Raw genomic sequence first — 22,786 nt, 5'->3', positions numbered from 1 at the left:
TAAGATAAATGTAACTGCTCAACTCCTGAACATATGATAACGAAAAACTAAATTCGCTAACTGCGAATTACTTCTGTAAATACACGTTTGTAGTTTTATAAACTTATAGGTTTCAGCTTAAATAAAAAAAAAATAGTTCCGCATTTTTTCACTGAACGTTCCACACTTTTTCTAGAAAATTTTGGACTTTTCCCTGAAAGTTCACTGAAAAAGTGCGTAACTATTCCGGTATTTTTGCCGCATTTTATTTTAACTGACAGATTATGGCACGTTACTTTTCAAAAACTGTTTCCACACGTAGAATTACCATCGATCAATTTTTCCTGTTATTTTCCCCGCCAAAAATCTCCAGAATTCAAATGAACAATTTCACTCTGCCCAACTGAACAATGAACAATCGTAATTACAATCTGAAAATTGACGATTGTTGATAATTCCACGCAATAATTCATCCCCCCAACTGCTCGTAAGTCATTTCTTCACCTCATTTTATTTCGGGGTTTTTCAAGCCCGGGTCAAATGCTGGGAGGCTGTTTGTCGAGATAAAGCCCCAATGAATGGCATTTTTGTTTCTGGCACGAATAAATCGTTTCAAGAAAGAGGGAATTTATTTTTTTTTTCTTCGCCACACCAAGTGTTCTTATCGGACATCTGAGAACAACGTGCAATGAATTATTTCGTGAGAACCAAAAAATTGTGATTAAAAAAGTTTTTTTTCAATCTCGTTCACTGATGGAAATGCACTCGCCAACGATTTGTGGTGATAAATTCCAGGGGTGAACTGATATTAACGAGGCATCTCGTTCCAGTTTCATGGATTGCCTGAGGCCTCGAGGATTTCGGGTACTCGATGTACCCTCGTCCGAAGTTTGTGTGAAATTGGAAGATTCATGCGAGCAGCCAACGTGGCATATTCATCAGCTCAAAATCCCTGAGTAAATTATTCATTTGTTGTTTTCATTAACGAGTCCTTATCATTTCTATTGTTAGGAGCTTTAAGCATAACTCAACGATTAAACTCCTCTACGTCGCTGAAAAATTCTCTTTTAATTAAAATAATGAAAATTCCTAGCGAAGAGACCTTCCGAGTGCTCTCTGAATACCTCAAGGAAAAATTGGGTCAACAGTACGCGTATAATTAGAGGAAAGAAAGAAAAATATTTTTTTTTAATTGAAGATTGTACGCATCCTCTTGTGGAGGAGATAACAAGACTGCGAGTGGAGTAAAGCTGTGGGGTGAGGGGGGGAGAGAGGGCAGAAAGGGGAAAATAATAACGAGATGATTCCAATGTCGAGGGCGTTCACGTTCTGGACGGATGAAAGTGGGTGCGCAAGGTTCGTTATCAAGACGCAAACCGAAACGTGACGCTGCCTAATCATATCCCTGATCCGCGAAACTCGAAGGCACGTGAGACCCTTCACCGCTCTTGAGTAAACTCCATGTATATGAATTTTATGTTATCTTCTTTTTTTTTTTTTATTCTGTTGAAAGCTCGCGCATCTCACTGGAGCAGAAATTACAGTTAACGCGGGGTAATAACAAGTCGGGTGGTGTGTGAAGACGGAAATTAAGCGGAGAGTGAGAATTTTCGGTGAAGAATTCAGGGGGAATTATTGTATCATCGAAATATGGATGGGGAATTACAATTTGCGGTGGCTGACCATAGGTATTATGTGGAGTGAGTTCTCTCGTTTGGGGGGAGATTGGTGGGGGTCGAGAGGAATTTGTGAGTGATAAGGTAAATGACCCGCGTGGAGAAATTGTTGTGTCATAAATGTTACAGAATTGGTCGGGAGAAGCGTCGAATGATCTTCGGAGGATTTCCCTGGTGATACGAATTTTTTTTGGGGGATTCGGCTCTGGAGAATTTTTGAAAATATATGGTTTGAATATATCTGTAAACCAAAATGGTCGATCGAATCTGCCAGAGATTCTTAAAAATTGTGGAACGTTCAGGAAAATTTTCGTCGAATTTTCGGGAAATTTCCTACGACTCCATTTGCATACGGAAAAGGACGGGATTTTTGTTGAATATTTTTTCCGAGTCGACGTTTTTGCCCCTCAATGGGCCTCAATACTCTCGTTCAGTCTTCGTTCATACCTCAGAGTTGATTTGGAACTCAAATACGAGGATTGAATGAGTCCTCAACCGGTTAGAACCTCGATTTTAGCCTCCGTGTCCTTCTGAAAAATATTCTGCCCCTTTCATGACCTCCTAAATATTTTGGTCTCCAAGTTTTCGGATAGTAGTATGGGACTCGCATCTGCAATAAACGTAAGTTATAATAAAATTGTATTGTGAATGAAAACAGAATAAATAAACGAGACAATAAATCAAGAGAAGTTCATTTAAATGAAATTTTTTCTTTGAATTATGTCAAGTAGTCACTTTTCATTGTTTCATCTTACCTCGTTGGTCCATTTTAACAGACTCTTCCCTGCGATTGTCGCGATTTGTGAGGCTAAATTGAGGACTATCCGGATAATTACATTTGAGGTCTACGAGGACTCCCTCAGTGCCAATCGATTCCCTCACTTAGACCTCTCGAATGATAAAAGGGACATAACTACTGTTTCCAGCTCTTTTTGAGGCTCACAAACTAATGTATTTCTCCGATGCCCAGATCTCACAATTGCCTCATAGACCTCTCATTAGAACTCAGTTTGAGGTCCAATCGAAGACAAATATGTTGACCCGGATTTGCATGAAAAAAATTGCATCATATTGTTGCTATATAATAATTTAATACTTTTTTCATTGTTCGTCGGGTTCTTTGTAAATATTCCCATGGGGGAGAGTTTTGAGTTGAGGTCTGCTCCAGGGGAAACTTTGGAGTTGTGCTATTCAAGATTTTTTTTTCGCGGATTAGGGTCTCTAAGTGAAGGAAAGCACCAACAGTTGGAAGAATATTGATTTCCGGTTTTATATGGAAACGTTGCAATCGTTTAAATTCAAGTTCTGGATTATTGGATTATGGATAGGGATTGTCTCAATAATATAAAAACGATTTAACTATTAACTTTAATTATTTATTATCGCACGCAGAAGGTATATCTTTCTGGTATGATGTCTCCAGACAGATCAACTGACTCTTAGTGACCAAAGATTTGACACTCTAGACCCATTTGACAAAAGGCCCTTGTTCATTAATTCCTTTCTGTTTCTTCTCTGGTTCTATTTATTAAAATCACTCTAAACATTTCAGTACTGTTTGGAGAAAAACTATAAAAAATATAACATACTGAGATGGACTGAAAGCAGCTATAGACAGATGATTCATTTGTATCCACACATATCAAGCCCTCTCAATAAAGAGAACTGCAAATTTCGGGTCTGTTCCCCTCAAAATAAACAGAAAACCAGAAAATTCTAATATATAATTTAAACAATCACATTTTTACGATGATTTCGACAAAAATATTTAACCGACGATAAGTTAATTGTACTAGACAAGTAAAATGAATCGTAAAAAAATAAAAATCCAAGTAAAATCCCGACTAAATATTTCCCTCGTACTGCGTTGACCTGGGAACAAAATAAACTAAAGTCTCAAGTAAAAGTTGAAGAAACGGGAGAAAATAAAATAGTGAAAAATAGGAAGAAACAGGGCATACGGTGGTGCGAGATGCCATTTGTCTCTGACTAGTGCAGAGCTTAGAGTTTCGCCACCCCGGGTAAGAAGAAAAATCTTTGCCAACCAGAGAATTGCATCCACCATTATTTTTTTCCGTCATCAAAACTAGACAGAAAATTAATCTCTCATAACTCAGGGCCATTAAAGTTACATGGATTGTTTCCCTGACTTTTTTATGATCTTTTCGCCGTGAAAATAATCATTGGGGCTGTTACGGTGTTGGTTGAGTGTTGACTGAAGTTGGAAGGTGTCGAACTCAGATGGAGTTAACTGCAGGGTAACATTTGTCGTCGAGAGTTCTGTTATCCAAGTTTCAGTGAATGAATTCTGATCAGTTTTGCTCTTGAATTGAACCTTAAATTGATCCTTTTCTGTGGAGTTTCGCAGGTTATTTTCGGTTTTTACTTCGCTCTGAAAAAAAAAAATTAGAGAACAAATTATTTGGATCAACAAGATTAGAAGAAAATCAGGAAAATTACTTATTATATTTTTTTTTATTCCGTACGATTGTTATACGAATATTAAAAGAAAATAAATAAATAACGTGTGAAGAAAAGTTTTGTTAAATAATATATAAAATTAAAAATGAATCATCTGTCTATAACTGTTTTCAGTCCATCTCAGTATGTTATAGTTTTTATAGTTTTTCTCCAAACAGTACCGAAATGTTTAGAATGGTTTTAATAAATAGAATCAGAGAAGAAACAGAAAGGAATTAATGAACAAGGGCCTTCTGTCAAATGGGTCTAGAGTGTCAAATCTTTGGTCACTAAGAGTCAGTTGATCTGTCTGGAGACATCATACCAGAAAGATATACCTTCTGCATGCGATAATAAATAATTAAAGTTAATAGTTAAATCGTTTTTATATTATTGAGACAATCCCTATCCATAATCCAATAATCCAGAACTTGAATTTAAACAATTGCAACGTTTCCATATAAAACCGGAAATCAATATTCTTCCAACTGTTGGTGTTTTCCTTCACTTAGAGACCCTAATCCGCGAAAAAAAAATCTTGAATAGCACAACTCCAAAGTTTCCCCTGGAGCAGACCTCAACTCAAAACTCTCCCCCATGAGAATATTTACAAAGAACCCGACGAACAATGAAAAAAGTATTAAATTATTATGTAGTAACAATATGATGCACTGGAGGCATTTTCTCACAAACTTTCACAAACATTTCCGGATGTTTAACGCGCCACTCGAGTCCCTCCTCATCTCGCAAGTGAAGTCACGTAGTTCAACCAAAAGTGAATTTTCACATTTTTACCCCGCAGTCCATTGCCTCCACAATGTTCTTATTCCACAAGCGTGTCGAGATATTTTACTTTTTCCTTTATTTCCATCACATTATTTACTCGCCCTTTTGTTTCTTTTTTTTTTTTATATAAATCTCAGGAGACCAAGAGCACCCGCCAGCTCAGAGAAACTCAAACCTTTGGACTAACGAATTCAATTTACTTGTGCGTCCATTTCTCAAAGGCAACTTTCCCCCGCTTTTCCATCCCTTGAACATTTCTTTTCATTTCTCACGCTCCATTTTTTTTGACCTCATCATACTCTGGTCCATAGCAAACGTGTAGTTTTTCTATTTTATTTTTTATTTCATTTTCCAAATATTTTTTTTCCATTGTTTCCTTGCAACGAGCGCTTCAAGGATGTGGAAAAACGACAACTGGTTCTGAGGACTTTCTTTTTTAAAGGCATGTGTGCAGGAAACTGGAATATTTCAATTGCATTGTTACGTCATGTTCACTCGTTTGAAAAATGTTTTTTCGTGATGGCATTTCCGAGGGCTTTGTAGGTACCACGGGAATAGTTGAAATAACCCCCCGACGTGGATAAAGAATTCTACCACTTTTGGGAAAAAGTTGTTAAATCGATAAACACAAAGCCAGATCCCGAGTGAAACAAAAATAAACGTCAAAATATATTTTGCATATATCGGTATCACATAACATATAAAAGGCAAAAAATGTTATCAAATATATTTGGGATAAAATATAAATCAGGTAAATGTATTTAATATATTTGGATTATATATTTTTTACGAAAGAAATTAAAGGATTTTTCTCGTACAATTTTATAAAAAAAATTCTTCTTTTTGATCTGAAAAATTCACTCTATTTCATAAAATTATTCTCAAAAAATTTGAAGGATTTTGGGCGTTAAAAATTTGTCGAAAAACCTGTTCCCTTTGTTCTAAAAAAGTCACTCTATTCATCAAAAATGATTCTAAAGAATTTAAGGAATTTTTGGTATAAAAATTTGTAAAAAAAATTTGTTCCTTTAATTCTAAAAAATTGATTTTATTCAAAAAAATGAAAGGATTTTTAGCGCAAAAATTTGTCAAAAAAACTGTTCTCTTTGTTATAAAAAAGTCGCTCTATTTAACAAAAAAAATTCCACAGAATTTAAGGAATTTTTGGCATAAAAATTTGTAAAAAGAATTTGTTCCTTTAATTCGAAAAAATTAGTTTTATTTTTAAAAATTGAAGGATTTTCAGCGCCAAAATTTGGCACAAAAAATGATTCCCTCCAGAAAATTATAGTTACAGATTGAAAGTATTGGTTAGATAAACAATGCATGGAAACAGTCCCTGAATTAATGAAGGCAAATCCAGGGCAGATAGAGGCGATATAAGCGGTAAGCTCGAGTGTTCATTAGCTGGTTGTATTATTTTTACGTTTGTCACGAGCGCCTGCAGCTGATCGGGCTGGTTATCACTGGCTCGGTAACAAACCACAAAGCTCCCAGCGTTTAGAGATAGCCTTAGGGAGAACAGCCCTACTCTTCTCTTGTTACCGCCACTCTCCGCGGTATGCGCACTCCACACTCGGTATTCCGTAATCGCGTTCGATTAAAACCCCTCCTCATAATCTACAGAACATTTTTTCTAACCACATCACTTTAATGACCGATAAGTACCGCTGAACTTGCTCATTGTTCTCCACACATTGGCAGCAAAATATTCTGTCAATCAATTATTATTTAGACGAGAATTTAAAGTGGATCTTGAAGAGATTATTTTTTCATCACAATTTCAACCAATGAAATGGTGGCATTTCCCGTCATGTGGTACAAGTAAAACGGTTTTGCTTCGGATATTTTTTGAATATTTCCCTGTTTGTTGATAAATAATGAAAATATCCCATAAACAATTTGTACGCGTTTCAAACCCTAAAACTGTCATTAGAAAAAATCAAGTTCAAAGACTTTACCTCGACATGAGGAGATTTGGAGGAGAATCCTTGGAGATTATTGATCAAAAAATTTTAAAAAATGTTCTTAATAATACGGTGAAGACAAAAGCCACAATTTGGAAAGAATTCTCTGCATTTTGTGCAGACAGAAAATATGTATACGCTGGAAGCCACAACTACCATTGAAAAACCATATCATATGACGTGAAATGCCACACATTTAATTGATTGAAATTGGAATGAAAAAAATAATCCAGGCAAATAGCCCTCGGCCTTCAAAATTAATCGGATATTTCCCTCCAGTTTCCCTGCGTACCACCGATCGGGATAAGTTTCCCAGAAAAACCCTCACGCTTCCCGCTCGGGATTTTTAACCTGCAAAAGTTATCCCTTTCGTTGCTACGCGACGAAACTCTCGGGAAATATCCGATAATTTTGAAGGTCTTGGGGTTTTTACTACTGGAAACTTTCGCCGAAACAAATATGATGGGCAGAATGACATTTTTTTTCAGTTCGTAGGGAAAAATATTTCATAAAAATTGTTCTAGCGATCGGGAATTTTTACAGAACTTGTAAGACAAATATTACGGTACCTTCAGTACTTTTCCGCCAAAACCAACCCAAAAATTCCGTAATTTTTCCAGTATTTTTCTCTCCGTGTGGCGATCTACTAATTTTTTATGGAAAATTCAGAAAAAAGTTATCGAAAGCTCCGAAAAATTATCTAACAGTTCCCTAAAATTTTCCTTATCCACATTTTGATTATTAAAATAACGAATTTTCAATTAATTAATCTTCTGGATGAACTTGTTCCGAAACGAAAAGTTGAATGAATAAAAAAACTAATGTTCATTTCTTCTATTAATTTTTTACATCTGAAATGTATTTATTTTTCAATTCCAAGGTTGAAAAAAATTTAGTCGTAAACCTCAACCAACACACCGTGAATATCTTCTCCGCGCCAAGAGACCATGAATCACTCTTTTATATTTCTCCCTGTCTGGCTGTACTCAGTGGTTTTGCCTTGACTCAGCCAGTTAATACGAACGTTTGAGTGTTACCACATGTATAAAAGATTTCACATACGTGCATACGGCCAAGTCTTGCAACAAGTGCAACTGCATCATGACGGCGTGTGCCACTGCCTTGCAGTCTCTGAATGGGTAGACAGCGCGGCGGCACTCGTACACCGGATGATTGCAAGACGAGATTGCAATTTCAGTGCATTCCTCAGGGAGGAAAACAAAAAATAATATTTCATTTGTCTTTTGTCATCCGTTGAATGAAAAAAAAAACTCCGTAAAATTGAGAATTGCCACGGAAATTATAAAGAAAACTCCCTTAAATAAAAGAAATAAAATTAAAGTTTTTATATAAAAACTCTTAAAGTGAGAATTAACATTGAAATTTTAAAATTTCTGCGCAAGTTTTGACATGAGGAGAAATTTTCAGTTTTAAGACTCCGAGTGTTGGAAATTTATCGGATATTTCGCGAAAGTTACGTTGCCTAGCAACATGTGAGTGGAGTTTACCACACGAAGAGAAATGGTCTATAAGAATCGTAGAACGAATATTGGGAAAAATTGCAATTTCTCGGTTATGAAAAAAATCTGATGCAGTTGAGGCAAAACTCGGAATTTCTGAGAAAATTTTTGGGGGTTTTCAAAATATTTTTGCATTATTTCGGGGGAAAAATTCACGTTTAACCGAATAAAAATTGCAGTGGATGTGGGAATTATTTCTTGGGTCGCACGAAAATTAAAAAAAAAAATTAATCAGTAGTAATACCCCAAGACCTTCAAAATTATTGGATATTTCCCGAGAGTTTCGTTGCATAGCAACGAGAGGGATAAGTTTTGCAGGTTAAAAATCCCGAGCGGGAAGCGTGAGGGTTTTTCTGGGAAACTTATCCCGATCGGTGATACGCAGGGAAACTGGAGGGAAATATCCGATTAATTTTGAAGGTCGAGGGCTATTTGCCTGGATTACTTTTTCATTCCAATTTCAATCAATTAAATGTCTGGCATTTCACGTCATATGGTATGGTTTTTCACTCGTAGTTGTAGCTACCAGCGTATACATATTTTCTGTCTGCACAAAATGCAGAGAATTGTTTCCAAATTGTGGCTTTTGTCTTCACCGTATTATTAGAAACATTTTTTAAAATTTTTTGATCAATAATCTCCAAGGATTCTCCTCCAAATCTCCTCATGTCGAGGTAAAGTCTTTGAACTTGATTTTTTCTAATGACAGTTTTGGGGTTTAGAACGCGTACAAATTGTTTATCGGATATTTTCATTATTTAGCAACAAACAGGGAAATATTCGAAAAATATCAGAAGTAAAACCGTTTTACTTGTACCACATGACGGGAAATGCCACCATTTGATTGATTGAAATTGGGATGAAAAAAATAATCATAAAAATCAATTACTGTTAGAATTAGCTAAAAATGTTCTTTTCAATAAAAAATCGTATTCATCTTCTGACAATATAAAACCCCCGTATAATGATGCAGTCGTAATCCAAAGGACTCAAGAAATTTTCTCATAAAATTTCCTGTCTTTTTTCTCATCCTGTCAGCGAGTTCTCCTTTACTTGGGGAGTATATCACGAAATATGAGGGGGACCATGTCAATGGGCATCACGAAGAGACCCTTTGTAATTCAGAATCTCGCCTCGAAATACTCTATTCCGAACAATTGCGCAAATGGAACAATGGGGATAGAATTTCACTGGGTCGTTTGCCCGTTATAAACGCTTCCAATTAAAAGGAGTCTCGCGATTCTCCAGCATCAGTGAGGATGATGAAACGAACAGGTAAGTCTTGAGGGAGATGGTACTGTTGAATAGTGTGTATGTGACCACGGGAGAAACGACTCATCTCAAAAGCCGTTGAGACAAATGACTCGGGAGAGTGTGGTGTGAAATGGGGAATGAGAGGACATATACTTTAGAAATGATGGGCGAAGCGTTGTGTGCTTTATAATAATGTCGCGGAAGATGCTATTGTGTGGAGCTAAAGAAATGACGCATTTCAATATTTTTGTTTTTCTTTCGAGGGATTTTCTAAAGAGGAATGAAAAAAAATATGCGATAAATGAAGTGAAAAAATTTATTCATTTTGTTTTGGTTTGTTTTGTTTTATTTACTCACTTTATCAGCAATAGTATTAAACTAAATTTTATGCATCAAAGTGCTATGATAATAGACAACAAAAAATCATAAAGAATTTCTTTCGATTCATTTTAAGTTTTAATGCAAAGGTAGATTTTTTTTTTCATTTTCCAATAGTTTTCCATATGAGATGAGGCACCAGGTGATCCTGATCTTTTTGAAAATTCATCTCGATTCTTTTACGGAGAGAAAAAGTGTGGAAAAATTGCGTGCCTGGTCTGTAATCTGCCAGTGAAAAACAGGATTCAGTAAAATTTATGGAACAGTTACGCATTTTTTCAGGGAGCTTTTCATACTTTTTATTGAGAGTGCTTGATATGTGTGGATAAAAATTAATCGTCTGTCTATAGCTGTTTTCAGTCCATCTCAGTATGTTATATTTTTTATAGTTTTTCTCCAAACAGTACTGAAATGTTTAGAATCATTTTAATAAATAAAACCAGAGAACAAACAGAAAGGAATTAATGAACAAGGGCCTTTTGTCAAATGGGTCTAGAGTGTCAAATTCTTGGTCACTAAGAGTCAATTGATCTGAAAAATCATACGAGAAAGATATACCTTCTGCGTGCGATAATAAATAATTAAAGTTAATAGTTAAATCGTTTTTATATTATTCAGACAATTCCTATCCATAATCCAATACTTTCTCTGGAATATTTTGGAATTTCTCCTGAAGGTTCACTGAAAAAGTGCCTCGACTGTTCCCTAATTTCTACTGAATATTATTTTGACTCGCAGATTACAGAACAGACACATAATTTTTTATGAACTTTCCTCCCCGCAGTCTACTATCAAAGAACTATAAAAACAATTTTTGTTGTATTTCGATTTTTTACGGTCATTTTGGTGCAATGAACATTTTGTTGTGTAAATTTAGGGTTCCACATTCAGCGAATTTTTCGTCAATATTTTTTTTTTCACCTATCGATATACGAAAATTTTGAGTAAATTTTGAAACACAGAAAATTCCAATTGTTAAAAAAACCGTAAATGGGTTTCCACCCCAGGCGGAGCCAATCGTTGATTCATTTGACGTGCACCTAATTCTCTTAAACGAACAAACAAATAAAAAAATCTGAAATTAAAGAGAATGGATGCTTCCATTGACGCCAGTCCCTATAATTCAAGAGGTTTACATTTGCTACATTTTGTTTACAAAACTCCCAAACAAACCTTCTCAGACCCATAAAATCGAATGTTTCATTACCTCGGCGCCAAGGAAGCAATTAACCAGCACCACTGGGCAACATCCATCCACCAATTCCGTATCACAATTTTGTCGTTGAAGTAAACATTCAAGTGAATGCAATATCGACAGAGAGGATTGAGTAACGTGGAGAATTACACCCGCGTGAAATGATCCCGAGTCTCAATAAATACGCGTAAATACAGTGACATATTACGCAAATATGGGCTCACCCAGGATTTGCTGTTAATGGTTATTGCAACAAAATATTTTGTTGATTTACATAAATTTGTCAAATATGATAAAAGAACATATTGAACTTCATCATCATGTATTCGTGATTAATCTGTTTCCATTTTGTGAAAATATCGATAACATTTTTCAAGAACTATATCAGTTCAGCATATGCAATAAACAATAATATTTTTATCAATTATTTATCTATTTAAATATTGATTTTTCCAAAATTATATTCCTTCGATGTTATCACTCCCAAGGAGAGTGAATTAGATTTAAATTATAATAATCATATTGTTCTAGAGATAATGATAATCAGATTACCAAAAAATATGATAATCATATTGCTCCATTAATGATTAATTAATTTCTCTAAATTTCGCATTTTCTTGGAGGAAGGGTTTCGATTCATTATTTAATGTTTATGATTATTACTGTTCACTCAACCTTATAAATGACGATCATCTTCTGGAACAATATAATTTGCATAATTCAAACCGAATCAGAATTGTCAGAGAATAACTCGTTTTTTGGAATGAAAAATTGAAAAAAGAAATACTTCTCTGAAGTAAATAAATATTTGACAAAAATAATTTTTTTTCTCAGTTTAGTAATTATTACTATAACGTATTAGTGCTTCGTAAATTATAGTAATTCTCATTACCTGTGAATATCCATATAGTTCTCTCTACCTTAACTCTCTTTTCCAAGTCCTCAGTTCCCTTGACGGAGAGAAAAATTAATTACAAATTACGCACCTGTTTCGTAATCTCCCACTTACAACATTACCCAGTCAAAATTACGCAACAGTTACGTATTTTTTCACCCAACGTTCCCTACTTTTTCCAGAATTTTTGGACTTTTTCCTGAAAGTTCACTGAACAAGTGCGTTACTGTTCCATAATTTTAACCAAATATTGTTTTGACTCCCAGATTACGGAACGGGGCGTAATTTTTCAGGAATTTTTCTCTCCATCTGACTACTCCGTCACAACATTGATATCGAAATAAATTAATCACTTACCCACCGGCTTAAATTAATAAAATCCCCTGGACCCTCATAAATTTGGAAAATCTCGACCTGTCCCTACGCCTACTGCACTCCACTGGGAAAATCCCCTGAAACAATGTTTAAAGCCACAACGTCAGCTACTGCATCTGGATTATCGTCAACCTTATACTCCCCCGATTTTGATCTGAATGAATGACTATTTTTTTTTTTTTTTTAAAGTCCCCAGCTCCATTTAAAAGACAGATAGAAATAACGTTAAAAGGAATTCCATAACCTTGAAGAGAGGGATTTCAAACGATCCGACTAATTTGAGGCGTCTTTAACGGAAGATCCGAGGCATGCGGGGGTCTCTTTTTTCTTCCCTCCAATAGGGACAGAGATAATCCTCGTTCGTGGAGAAGTCACGAGACACTCGTGGAAGAACGAGAGAGACAAATTGTCATATCGTCTCGGTTCTTGGCGTTCACCAACCGTCTCGACTAGAATATTTCGTTGTAATTCCTTCAACACAAGGGGTTGAGTGCTCTCGGTTAATCGTTTAACTTCGTGGCTTCTTTTGGACTCGGTCGCTGGACTATCTGCCCCGGAGCTCGTATTTTTGGCTACCTGGATGGTGGAGAAAGACGGCGATCGAATAATCGATTTATTCCATTTTTCTCCAGTTTTGGGTGTCTTTCTTGGGCTTTACACACTTCTGGGATTGGGGGGTTTTTTTTTCGCTATTAGGGGGTAATAGGGGATCATTAGGTGAACTGTCCGGTGGATAAAGGTATGGTGAAGCCATGGTTTGTGTGGTTTAACGGGTTTTATTGCGACGAATATTGAAATTATTTTCAGGAAATTTTAAAACAGATAGAAATTTTTTGTAAAAATTGTTCGACTGTTGGAGGAAAGTCATTGGTTCTTCTATTTATTTGATAAAGTCGTTGCAAAATGTCCTAAATTTATACGAGGAAAGAAATTTTTTTGGTCAAAATTAGATCTCCAGGGGGCGAAACGAGGGACGAAGGTTTAATTTAATTTTTTCAATGAAACTTGACCGAAAAAGTGATTGATTGTCATTTTGTTCCACGTTTCGCTCTCTAGAGGTTTAATTTTTATGCAAAATTTTGTTTCCGTGTAGCGGATTCAATGGAAGATTGCATCGTCGGTTACAATAATATAAAAACATTTCACTGGATGAAAAAACCATTGAAGCGCATTTATCTCCATTTAATTTTGTTTTTAATGAAATTGGTTAGAAATTACCACAAAAATTTGCAACATGCCATCGTCCGAAGGTCTTCAGCCAAGTATTTGTAGTCCAAAAAAATGAATTCCATTTTATCAAGTGAATATCATGGGTCTCCATCAGAAAATACGAAAATCAATGTTCTTTGATCTAAAAAAGTTAACAAATTTTTTTTTCACTCCTAAAAAAAATAAAAATTCTTCGAATTAAATGTTTTGCTTCTTCATTCTCCATAACGTTAAGCTGGATTTGTTTTTTATCTAGCGCAAATACTGAACGACTGTAGAAATTTATAATTTTTATTTTTTCTTCTTTATTTTTCATAACTTAAGCTGGAATTTTTTTCTTGTTTAGCACAAATACTGGACTTCTGTTGAAATTTATAATTTTTGTTTTTTTGTCTTCATTGTTCATAACTTTCCGCTGGAATTTTTTTTATCTGACCAAAATACTGGACTTCTGTTGAAATTTATAATTTTTGTTCTTTCTCCTTCACTTTTCATAACTTTGGGTTGATTTTTTCAAAATCTAGTGCAAATACTGGACTTCTGTTGAAATTTATAATTTTTATTTTTTCTCCTTCACTTTTCATAACTTCAAGTTAGATTTTTTTAAATCTACTGCAAATACTGCACGACTGTAGAAATTTATAATCTTCGAACTAGCTGAGTGAGACTACATAATTACCAGCATTTGTAATGAAATGCACATAAACCCCTGAAATAATTTCGCCGGGCAATGTCCACATTATTGACCTAGTGTACCAGCCTCATTGGCAATGTAGTAGGATCACCAATCCCAGTCACTATGTACACAATCTCGCCTACGCCTCTGTACATACAGTCATGTACAACCAAAGGCTGTAGAGATACTCGAGTGGAGAATAATGTATTTTTCCTTCTTTATTTTTATCATCTCTGTTTTATTTTATTTTTATTTTTTGAGAAGTGACGTCGGTTCGTCGGGAACTTTCGAGTGCAGAGTACACATACCGCACTGGCGAATGTGTGTTCCACTACATAAAACGAGCCCCAATAATATTGTAACCTGTAGCCCTGTATCGGGTTCCCACGTATGTTATAATTGGTATAACTAGGTCTGGCCAAACTTTATCCATGATTTATCGGTTTTATTTGTTTTATTTGTTTTCTCCGTTTACATTCATCGGATTTCAGGTATTTTGTTTGGGGAAAATTTTCAACTCTGCAAATATGTTGTAAACTTTCAATTGGAGGCTGTGACGGTGGGTAAATGTTGTCCGATGTTATTTGAATTACCGGAGAGAATATTTATTCGATACGTGAGGAATAATTATTTTGGTGATTAATTCGGGGTTTGATAGTTGATTTTATTGTTATTTTGGTAATCACTGTGTGATTACTGGAGAGTTTTCTCGCAATTATTTGGCGATTCGATATTGTAAAGTTATGTGTAAATGATCTGATGCTCATGGGAGTAAAGTAAATACTACGTTTGTGAAAGAGTTGCATCGAAATGAATCTGATCACAGGGAAAAATGTATATTATAGGTATTTAATTGTGTATAAAATTATAAAATTGTCAGGTGCTGTGCAACATCTTTTTGAACTTCTCAATGAGGGAATTAAATACATAATTCTCAATGCAAATAATTATCACTCGATGAATTATCAATATCTTAAGGTAGTTGATGCGCGACAGTCTCTGTAAAAAGTTTATGCGCTGTAAAACAACTCAAATTACTTTACGAACTTTCCGTTATTATTTTTCGAAAATCAAAAGGACAATCGATTTAATTATTTTTCGTTGTATTTAATAATGTGGCTCCTACCTCAAGCTATTTTCTCTCAAAAGACTGGATTCGTTGTCTTAAAAAATTCTAATCCGTAGTACTCCATTTAAATAATCGAAGTTATCAAAATCTACAGGAGAATCATGGAAAGATCCTTGGAAAATCTCTCTGGTGACTCCAAAAGATTCTTCGAAAGATTTTTGGAAGACAGTTTGTGTCTGGAGCCATGACCAGAAGAAAGGTTTTTAAAAATATTTTACAAACCTTGACCCGGGTCGATTTCTGCCCCTCACTAGCCGTTAATACTCTCATTTAGTCTTGGTTCAGGCCTCAGAGTCAATTTGGAACTCAAAGACGAGGAGTGAATGAGTCCTTAACCGGTTAGAACCTCGATTTTAACCTCCGTGTCCTTCTGAAAAATATTCTGCCCCTTTCATGACCTCCTAAACATTTTGGTCTCCAAGTTTTCGGATAGTGGTACGGGACTCGCATCTGCAATAAACGTAGATTATAATAAAATTGTATTGTAAATGAAAACAGAATAAATAAACGAGATAATAAATCAAGAGAAGTTCATTTAAATGAAATTTTTTCTTTGAATTATGTCAAGTAGTCACTTTTCATTGTTTCATCTCATCAGATGAAACCGGATAATGACATTTGAGGTCTACGAGGACTCCCTCAGGGCCAATCAATTACCTCATTTAGACCTCTCGAATGATACAAGGAAAATAACTACTATTTCCAGGTTTTGAAGTTCAAAAACTATTGTATTTGTTTGATGCCCAGGTCTCACAATAGTCTGCTACTTTAGCAGGAGATGAGGAATGGCCGACAGCGGGCCGACATTTGGCCAATGTTGGCCGACAGTCGGCCGACTGTCAGCATTCCTCATCTCCTGTTAGGGTAGGCCTCTCCTTAGAACTCTATTTGAAGTCCCTCAAGGACAAATAGGTCGACTCGGGGAGTCAGAACATTTTCAACGAAAAGTCTTCCCAAAATCCTCCGACGAATCTCTTCAGATCACCAGTGAGATCTTCCAAACACATTTCGATGATTCCTCTGAAAAATTCAACAAGATCTTTGACACGACAGTAATTTGTCGACGCAGAATACATTACCAAAATATATTTACTATGTACATTTACCTTAAGACCACTAAATTCAAACGCCATCCGAAACTTGGTACTGCCTTTTCAAGTGCGCAACCAGGCCTCTTCATAGGATGTGCATAAACTTGAAGTGAGTACTCGAGAGGAGCTTGAGAATGCCTCGGTGATCGAGCCTCCCTTTTGATCGTCCGCTGGTTATCTGAAAGTAAAATTTACAGCTACTATAAAACCTGTGGGCTTTCAAGTTGTATGCATGGGTCCAAGGGCCCTTTCACTGCCAATTGTAATTGTAGTTTCTTCGTTGGGGCTATGGACAGAGATTCCTCTCTTTCTTTCTCTATTTTCAAAATTCAAATCAACTTGTGCTCACAGCAATAACAAATGTCTGTGTTGGACTGGTGAGAAATTTTTTTGGCTTTTTTTCGACTTAAAAAAAAATTCTTTACCTGTAGAAAAAACTTATGGAAATTATCGCACAATAATAAATCTTAAATAATAACAAACCTTAACCATATTGATATAGTACATAAATATATTATATTATAGTATATTATAGTATATTATAGTATATTATAGCATATTATATTATTATATTATAATATTTATATATTTTTTCGCATTACATTTCGCGTTATATTTTTTTCCATAAATCCGATCGATAATTTGCTTAAAAAAAAATTGAATTTTGACTAAAAAACTATCGAACATCATTAAGTGGGGGTGAGGACAGTTTAAGCAGTTAATGAAAGCGATCACATAATTTAAATTTTTGAAATCATTTGTTCTTCGGTTGTATCTAATCAAAAAAATATATAATTCTCTTCAAATATATAGACAATATATAATTCGCTTCAAAAAAATATATAATTCTAATCAAGGATTGAGAATATTACAATGAAGACGGCAGTCACGGCCCCGAAAACCTGAAAAAAAAAATTAATTAATTAATTGGAGATTGAAAACTCGTTCGATTCCATATTTTTTGGCTGTGAGACATAAGATAATGGGAAACCATTGCAAATGGAGAGGTTCGATAACATTCTCATAAGTCTGTGAGCATTAAAAGGATGAGATAAGTGGATTATAAAGCCGCCACAAGAAATCCCTCACGCCCTGACGTAATCAAGCGTCAATGTATCTCATCATTTTTTATTATCTCAGCGGCCAGAGAAGGGGCGTCAACACTCACAGCATCTTGAAACACATTTTTATCATGTGAAACTTCATCACTACTTCACCTAGAAAGTTCCACTTGGGTGAGACTTGTATTTTACAGCCAAGAGGGAGAAGATAAAGTAGAGAAAATGAAAAATTGAGAAGGAGAAGTGGTTGAGAAAAATAGATTCATCTGCATTTGAGACATTCTGTGGATAACCGAGGGCTCAGTCAGAGGGAAAACAGCTTTCATTTTTCGAAAAAAAAAAAAAAACAGTTTTTCATGAAGACCTCCTGGCACTGAAAAGAAGAGAATTGAATTTTTTTTGACACACGGAAATTGCTGGCGTATTTTTTTTTTTAATTTCAATTATTTTAGTTGCTTGAAGAAGCGAAAAACTGAGATATTGTCTGGATGAAACGCGAGAGAAACAGGAATTTTTGAAAAATGACAAAAATTATGGGATACTCGGCGAAAGGTGTGGGCGATAAATTGACAATTGCGAGGTCCGGACGTCGATACCACGAGTCATTGGTTATCCAACGCACCCGGAACGTTTTAACTCATGATGGAGCGTCCACGATACAAGCAATCTTAAATGAACTCCAGCTCTAAGAAGAATCGATCCCTCGAATCAGCCGAGCATCAAACTGATCACAATTTCCATTACAGAAACAGAACACCTTGAAATGTGATATATCCATCAGTGCACCATTGAAATACTCATTGGAATTTATTTGTGGGATGATATCTAATGCATGTCAATTTTATATCTCTATATTGCGGTACCATAACTGCAGGATTATTATTGCAAAATTGAGATACAAATAGAATTTTTTGTTCTTTATCTCCCAAGAAATTTCATCGCATCGATAAAGTCCATCTTTTATCTGCTTTAACAACTTTTTCTAATACAATTTTTAACGTAACGTAATTATTCCTTCGTTAATTAATAAAATTGGCTGATAATAAATCTTCATTAATTTAATAAATTAAATTAAAAATAAATTGTACATAATAGAACGATAAAACTCAAAAAATTAGAAATTAAATTTTTAACAACTGCTAAACTTTGACTCGAAAGCCAAAATTTCAAATATAAAATTAAAATATAATTTAAGTTTTAAAATTAATTAATTAATGGTAAAAGCCCCCTCTGGACTCAGTGCTCCAGCTGCGATGGCAACGTATCTTGCAAAATCCTGGAGATTTTTCAAACAATTCCACAAAACAAAATTCAGCATTAAAAAAATATTCCTTTTCAATAGTCTGAAAAGTTACCCAAAAATCGTACTTTCATCTGTCCCCCCCGGGCCAAGATAATAATGTGATCGTGTTTCAACGCTATGAATTTTTCATCTCAGTGAAGAAACTTTTGTCGGCCTCTCCTATTCTAATTGGCGGACGAACGCAGGATATCAAACGTCAGTGACGAAAACGTTGTTATGAATATCTTACACAGTCCATTACGTCTCTGACCTAATTAGCAGCAGGAAACCGACCATTCTACCCCTATTATCGGGAAACTATTGAGAATTCGTTTAATTTTTTGTCGAGGTTGAACAAATATTTCTGTGCAGTAACAGGTATATTTTTAACAAGTTCAAGAGAATATTGAATAGGCTGATGTCAATTTTGTGTAACTAAATGAAATAATATTTTTTTATTGTACGTTATTGCATTTTTAACACTCAGTACATCTGCAACTGTTGTTTTGCTTAATTAAGGACAACCTTGAATTATTGTATAATATAGAATATATAATATATAATAAAATAGATAATATATAATGTACATATTGATCGTCTGGCTAAAGATGCTAATGATTTAAATATTTAACGGTTTTTGTAAAAAATTGCATTATATTCATTAAAAATATTCATTTTTCACAAAAGCAAGTTAACTCAAAGATCGATTCCCTAGAATTGTCGAAACTCACTAGAATATCTGTTCCATTTGACTTTAATTAGATAATTACATTTTTAATTGCAAATCTTCCAGTTTATACCTAATAAAAAATTTGTGAAGGTTGAAAATTTATTCTAGCGTACCTTTCCACAGGATTCTACTCATTAACGTAATAGGCAATTTGCAGTCCATCGACCGTAACGTGAAGAAATTCAATTTAACAAAAACCAAAGTTTTTAGTATCAAGAATATTTCTTGTAAGATTTTCCTCAAATCACTTCTAATTGGACTGTTTTCTTCACAAGTTTTTTTGTCTTAAACAAAGAACTTTTAAATGTAAAAAGCACTTGACTTGGTTCTAGATGTAACTTCTTTCATGTCAACCAATTTCCCCCCCATATTTTTGACAATTACACATTTTCAAAGATTTGATAAAAATTATCTTTTCTCAGTACACGAAAGTATTAATTTGTTAATTTTTTAGTCAAGAACTTCCTGATATTTCTTGATGGGTTTTTTTTTAAATGGATGTCGAGCACTATAGTTTAACTGTTTTTGAAATTTTACACCTGCGAAGAACCCTAAAACTGGCTAATAGTCAAAATCAACTCAACTTGGTTTACCGCATCGCAGCTGAATTTATCAACAGCTTCTAATTATCGAAGTGAACTCCCTCCATGAGGTACTGCAGCCATATTCCACTGTAACTAATACAATTAATTCAAAGCTAATGGCCGATATTTCGAGGACGGAAACCACTCCTGTTGAGACTCAACTTTATTCATCTACAATAATCACCAAAATACGATCTCAACATTGAATATTATAATTACCTCACCATGATAAATTGATAATTTCCATCACGATTTTTTTTTCTATATTTGTCTGAGTTATATGAAGACACAAATTGCTAATAGTCATCAACTTTTCGATGATTACATTGACTTTCAGTTATGATAGACAATCGGGACAGATTAGCTTTTGTAGATCATATTTATTTATTTATTTCACGTAGAAAAATTTATTGATTGAATTGATGAACAATTGGAAAATACTAGGAAGATCTTTCGATAATTCTTCTGAGGATTTCTGAAAGATTTTCAACAGACAGAATTTTTTTTTTTACCCAGCCAATGTTTTGACGATTTTAATTCATTTCAACTTCGAATATAAATGATAATTCTCTTATACAAACTATTAATTTAACAATAATGACTGGGATGAAGGAATAATAACTCAGGAAAAAATCCAGTTTAACTATTTTTGACTAAAAATGCACCAAATTTAATCCAGACTTTTTTAGATTTTGAAAAATGTCTGCAGAACGTGTGTGAAAATCAGAAATTCACTGCTTTCGTTTCCGTTAATTGTGGGAGAGTTCTATTTCAATAAAAATATAACCGATTCAGAAAGTATTGCAACCAACGACCACCAACAGTTCCACCGAAGAAATGCTCCTCGGAAACAGCTTTTAAAAAAATGTAAAAATATCTCGAACACTCGAAAGAATTACGTCATACTCATTCAAGTACATCCCGGTGTACGAAGCTAATAGAAACGAATTTTTAGCATGTGTCGAGATGAGTCGAATGGTTCAACCGAAGTGTATACAGCATATGATAAAAAGAGGCCATTGAAAATCAGCAAAGCAGTCAGAAACCCAGGGCGTTGCTTCCGCATTTTGACTTTACGTAATGTCCTGTCGTATGTCAGTTACCTCTCCTGCCTGTAACAAAGAGAAGTGAAAAAAATCTTTTACAACACAGCCGGTGGTTTTGATAGTTCTCGAAAAAACTCTCCACGAGGGAACATTTTTTTTACCACTTTTTTGAGGGACGAGACCGCAATTTTGCAATTCGCTACGTCGACGCACGGGTTATTATGTAGATTAACGGATCCACCATCAACTCAGAATGTCTGATTATTCCCCGAACACTATCAGATGTTAAAAATCATAAAAAAAATTCTCCGTAAAATAAAATAGTTCTTTGTTCTCTAACATAAAGTCGTAGGTGCGATTCATGATCATTCCAATACTTCCGATTCTGTCTGTAAAACTCAGACAACGATTTTCGTCTTGTGCAGTTAACTGCGTAGGTAATGACGATATGAAGACTGCCAGTTTAGATAACAAACGTTTCCCGGATGTTAATTGCGATACCACGCCCCATCCCCCACATTTCCTCGTCTGCGTAATTGGACCGATTGTGAGATTATTATTTTTTCCTCGGCTGTGGATTATTACACCATCAAATTTCGAACGTTACACATCGAAAGAGAACGCACTGCGTTAAATAAATATAAATATTCATGCTGATTAATAATTACCATAATTTATGTGGGGGAAAAATCCGGATTGTCAAGAGAGGTTTTTCTTCAACCTGAACCAAAGATTGCTCTGTGCACCTGGACCACTCGTGCTATCCCATGACACCTTTGGCAGGACCAGGTTTTCATTTAAACAAATGACGAATGGAGCGTCGACGAATCTTCATGACGAGATATGGAGATCGAGTCGGGCCCAATCCGTATATTATTAAAATGTGTAATAAATATTTAATAAGTGCGTGAAAGTACTGAAATAACTTCATTCAAATAATTATCAATTTTATAACAATATTTGGATATTGTATAAATGATTAACAAAATACTAGTCAAGATGAACGCAAACAGAATCGTATTGATTTTAATGTGCTCTCGGCGTTGCTGGGCGAACTCCCTCGATCTCCATCTCGTCATGGAGATCATGGAGATCGTCAACGCTGTATTCCTCATGAAAAACGTCGCATTCGTCACGTCTTTAGCCGAAAATGTGGCCAAAGGTATCCGGTACCTGCCACATGTTTATGGAATAACTCAACCCGGAACTTCCCCCACGAATGCATTTTTAATTAAATGATTCATCATAATTATTGTTAAATCACCTCACTCCTTTCCAAGGAATTTATTCAAACATTACCCTTCCAGTGAAAATATTAACTACATTTAGTAAAGATATACATATAGCAACTATGTTATAGTAACGATTACTATGTGAAAAATTACGATACTGTCACGTAAAATTTCCCAGGTGGTACCGTAATTCAGAGCGAACTGCGAATTCCATAATTTTGACTGAATATTTGTCTCGGTGTGCGGGACAAGCATTCACAG

The 22,786-nt window shown here is 34.9% G+C and overlaps 1 protein-coding gene and 2 long non-coding RNA genes across 7 annotated transcripts in view; 1 reads left to right on the top strand and 2 right to left on the bottom strand.

Moving 5' to 3' along the window:
• Positions 1-22,786, top strand: part of LOC135167024 (papilin) — a 93,042-nt gene that overhangs the window by 22,600 nt on the left and 47,656 nt on the right. The window lies entirely within an intron of this gene.
• Positions 11,796-21,917, bottom strand: LOC135167026 (uncharacterized). The gene is made up of 5 exons (XR_010299789.1): positions 21,455-21,917; positions 20,248-21,359; positions 16,606-16,768; positions 15,722-16,519; positions 11,796-12,562 (listed from the first exon to the last, which is right to left on the bottom strand). It is a non-coding gene; the product is annotated as an uncharacterized LOC135167026 (long non-coding RNA).
• LOC135167027 (uncharacterized) lies at positions 12,683-14,720 on the bottom strand. Its single transcript, XR_010299790.1, has 3 exons — positions 14,374-14,720; positions 13,704-13,836; positions 12,683-13,061 (listed from the first exon to the last, which is right to left on the bottom strand). It is a non-coding gene; the product is annotated as an uncharacterized LOC135167027 (long non-coding RNA).

The sequence above is a fragment of the Diachasmimorpha longicaudata genome, chromosome 10 (assembly GCF_034640455.1).
Source record: "Diachasmimorpha longicaudata isolate KC_UGA_2023 chromosome 10, iyDiaLong2, whole genome shotgun sequence".
In the NCBI taxonomy this organism is placed as follows: domain Eukaryota; kingdom Metazoa; phylum Arthropoda; class Insecta; order Hymenoptera; family Braconidae; genus Diachasmimorpha; species Diachasmimorpha longicaudata.
The sequence above is the reverse complement of the archived record's forward strand: the minus strand, read 5'-3'. Positions and strand labels throughout refer to the sequence as shown.